Source organism: Chlorocebus sabaeus, chromosome 21, assembly GCF_047675955.1.
Source record: "Chlorocebus sabaeus isolate Y175 chromosome 21, mChlSab1.0.hap1, whole genome shotgun sequence".
In the NCBI taxonomy this organism is placed as follows: Eukaryota; Metazoa; Chordata; class Mammalia; order Primates; family Cercopithecidae; genus Chlorocebus; species Chlorocebus sabaeus.
The window spans coordinates 101549364-101553772 of record NC_132924.1 but is presented as its reverse complement, the minus strand read 5'-3'; positions in this window follow the sequence as shown (position 1 = coordinate 101553772).

The window sequence follows — 4409 nt, the reverse complement described above, 5'->3', positions numbered from 1 at the left end:
TATTTGCTGACCGAATGTTGAATGCATAACTGAGTCATTGTGTCACAAGACAACTCCCTAATTTTCTGCAGTAAGCTTCCCTCTCTGTTGATGTGACAATCCCCAACCCACAGTTAGAGAATAAGTTTGTAAAAACATTAATATTATGCCTTTGGGAGGCTGAGGTGGGCAGATTGCTTGAGCCTAGGAGTTTGAGACCAGCCTGGGCAACATGGCAAAGGCAAAACCCTGTCTCTATAAAAAAAAAAATACAAGGGCCGGGCGCGGTGGCTCAAGCCTGTAATCCCAGCACTTTGGGAGGCCGAGACGGGCGGATCACGAGGTCAGGAGATCGAGACCATCCTGGCTAACACGGTGAAACCCCGTCTCTACTAAAAAATACAAAAAACTAGCCGGGCGAGGTGGCAGGTGCCTGTAGTCCCGGCTACTTGGGAGGCTGAGGCAGGAGAATGGCGTGAACCTGGGAGGCGGAGCTTGCAGTGAGCTGAGATCCGGCCACAGCACTCCAGCCTGGGTGACAGAGCGAGACTCCGTCTCAAAAAAAAAAACAAAAAAACAAAAATTAGCCAGCTGTGGTGGTGTGTGCCTATAGTCCCAGCTACTCAGGAGGCTGAGGTGGGAAAATAACCTGAGCCCAGGAAGTCCAGGCTGCAGTAAGCTATGATTGTGCCACTGTCCTCCAGCCTGGGTGACAGGAGTGAGACCCTGACACACACACACACGCACACACACACACACCAAAAGCCAAAACAAAATATTGATACAAATGAGAGTGCGTGAGTATGTTGGGGTGATGTATGGCAGCCATTTCAGATTAATTGAAGAAAGCTTCCTGTGCAAAGCGGACTTGGAGTTGAATGGTGAAGGGTGGGCTGCTCCAACACTTACATACGAATTGGGAACAGTAATATCTATGGGGTACTTACTATGCCCCAGCACTATACTAAGTTCTCTCCGTCTGTCAGAGCATTTAATCCACCCAACAACCCTTAGAGGTGGGCACTATTATGATCCTATTTTGCAGATGAAGGATCCAGACACATAGAAATTAAGTAACTTGCTACTAAGTGATGGAGCTGGAATTCAAACCCAGGCAGTGTAGCTGCGTGTGTGTGTGCCCCGCTATCATGCCATATGGTTCCGCTTGGGCCTCTGTTCCTATATACAGAGCTACATTTTGTTCCACGGAGCACCATGCCATGGGAAGCCTCTGAGCCTTGCTTGTACTGTTCTCAGAACTTGAAATGACCCCTTCTTTGTCTGTTGAGCTCTTATTCATCTTTTCTGCCTCCACTGAGATTTTTGTGCCTCCAGAATTTGACTCTAGTTTGGGCAAGGGCAACAAGGACAAAGAGGAAGGAAAGAATCTATAATTAGAAAAGATCAGTAGACTCTGATTTTTATTATATAAAGGGAACAAAGAGACATCCAGGTTGGCTGCTGGCCTGTGGCTCCAGGGGACCAAGATGCAACCTCTTGTGTGTGGACAGAGACGGGGATTGATTAAGGCATGTTTAGGAGTTTTAGGAAATGTTATTTGCATCCTAGTTCCCAGCTTGTGTCTAATTAGGACTGTTTTATCCAGAAAAGAAACAGAAATGGTGGCAGGAAGCACGCTCTAGTCTATTCAATATAGTGTGGGCAGCAATACAAAACCTGCCCGCCCAAACATACTTTGTGTGAAATCCCCACCCGTTGGGATTAAGTGTTGTCCTGTAAGGCACATTTTAAAGCCATGTACTGAGCTCCTATTCTGTGCCAGGCACCATCTAAGAGCGTTCCATGTTTTGTCTCATTTAATTTTTGCAGTAATCCTAAAAAAAGTTCCATCATAGTTATTAGCCATTTTACAAATGAGGAAACTGGCCTCTGAGAAAAAGAACTCACCTAGAATAACAGAGCCCCCCAAAATGGTAGAATCAGGACAAGTCCAAGTTAGGATGCTAGAATCTGTGCTTTTAACTATTTCTCACACTCCCTCTCATTGTTACGCCTCCCGTGTGTGTATATACCCTTGCCCCCTGCCTCTTGAGAGTGGAAGAGAGCCCTCATGGGGAAAAGTCCTTCCTCTTAGCAGTAAGTAATTGCTTTACTAGTAAAGTCTAGAGCCAGGGAAGTAATGCAAATGCTGGGATAATACTGTTTGTCCCAGGAGGAGGGGAAGATCTCAGTAGGCACCTTGACCTGCAAGGGTTGAGCAGCAGTTTAGGGCAGCCTCCAGGGTAGCCAGACCTCCCAACTCGGGGAGGAAGTGAGCGGGCCAGTTCTACCACTGGCCAGAGCAGTGCTTTCCCCGTGGGGCTGACTCAGCCGGAAACCACCCTGGGCCGCCCATAACGGGAAGGAGGGGTCTGTCCTCACCTTTACCCTGCAACTGAGACATCGAGGCAGGGAGAGGCTGGGTGGACACAGGAACTAGAATCCCTGCTTGTGGGGTGGGGGCGGGAGCTGGGGCTGGTGGGCTCCTTTGCCAGGGATTGTGATTTGGGGCTACCAAGTATGCCCCGTCCCATAGCCAGGAACAGTCTCCTGGTCATCTCAGAAGCTACCCTCAGGTCCTAGCTGGAGGGTCTGTGGGTGCCTCTGGGGTCTTGTAGATTGTTCTCCGAGTGGAGGGGCCTCCAAAAGGGGTGGTCCCAGAACTCAGGGAGGCAACCACTCCCTCTTCCTGAAGGTGGCCACATCACGACCTGTGGCTGCTGCTGGTGGGACCCAGGGCTCCCTGAGGAGGAGCGCCAAGTACCCCCAACACTGGACAGAATTGTAAACCCCCTTAGGATGGTAGAGCCCAGTTCAGTTCCCCCGGGGCCTGAGAGGAGTCTTTGTGCAGTCTGACTGCCATATGCAGGTGCCTTCCTGTACCCTGTAGGGACCTATAGGTGCAACAGGGAAATAGGTGAAAGGTGCCTCTCCAGGTAGGTCTCCACCCTCACCCATGAGATCAGCAACCTGGGCTAAGCAGGGCGGGCCAAAGTGACTGAGTCTTCCCAAAAGCTGGGAAAGGAATAAGTCTTGCTCTGGTCACAAGCAGGTCAAGGACTGAATGGTGAGCTGAAAGGCTTATTGGAAGCAGTGTTTCTTTGGGACAAGTGGAGTTTCTATTCTGATGAATTTTGCTTATAATAACTTGTAAAGATGGTGTTGAGGTTGGTGTTTTATATTAGGTCACTCAAGGTGGGGACGGGGTGGGCATCAGTCCTGGTCTGGGCCATCATACCTGGATGTCATGCCACCACGTGGACATTAGATGACAAGCATGTTGAGAATGGATTTCTAGCCCCATCCACCCCAACCTCCTGTCTTGCACAATCTGTGGGCTCCAAAGGGCTCCAAAGCTCAGTAAATAGTTTTTTAAGTGAAAATTTTTGGCTAAATTTTGGACTTAAAAAAAGTGGTCCTGGCCAGGTGCTGTGGCTCACGCCTGTAATCCCAACCACTTTCTGAGGCTGAGACAGGTGGATCACTTGAGGTCAGGAGTTTGAGACCAGCCTGGCCAACATGGCGAAACCCCATCTCTCCTAAAAATACAAAAATTAGTTGGGTGTGGTGGCGGATGCCGGTAATCCCAGCTACTTGGGAGGCTGAGGCAGGACAATCATTCGAACCCAAGAGGCAGAGGTTGCAGTGAGCCGAGATCACGCCACTGTACTCCAGCCTGTGACAGAGCAAGACTCTGTCTCAAAAAAAAAGTGGTCCTAACCATGCCCCCCACTTGTGTCGAGGTGTACCCAAGTCCCACACACCATGCTTCTTCATCCCTGGACTTTTTTTCCTGTGCTGTTCTGTTTTCTCTACTTGGAATGGTTGCACCTCCTTCGTGGTCCTAACTCCTCATCCTTTAAGTTTTGGTCTAGACACATGGCACTTGACACTTTGCCAATGCTCTGAGTCTTAGTTCAGTGTCCCTCCTCTGTGCTCCCACAATTCCTTCCTGGATTAGCATATATTACATGGGATTTGTAATCACCTGTTTCCTAGCGTTGGTCCTTCATTAGATTAAAAGCCTTGAGGGCAGTGACTGGGTCTCGTTCATGCCCATGCCCCTGTGCCTAACACATAGTGGATGCTCACTAGATATTTATGGGATGAATGTGTTAGGGACACTGCTTCTTCTATTTCCTCCTCAGTAGCTGACCTAGAGTTCAACCATCTGGTGAGTGAGACATAAGATTTACCTCTTGTAGAGAGAGGTATATTTTATAAAAGCCTTCAAGCCCAAAGAAATAATATCTGAAGATGAAAGCCAGCTGGGTACAGTAGCTCACACCTTATTTAATCAGACAAGGTGGTGTGATTGTATGTGCATATGTATGTATGCATGTAAGTCTATATTAACAGTGTGCTTGAGGCTGAGGATGGCGTATAGGCAGTCTGGTGGTTGCATGTGTGTGTGTGTTTCACACCTACAT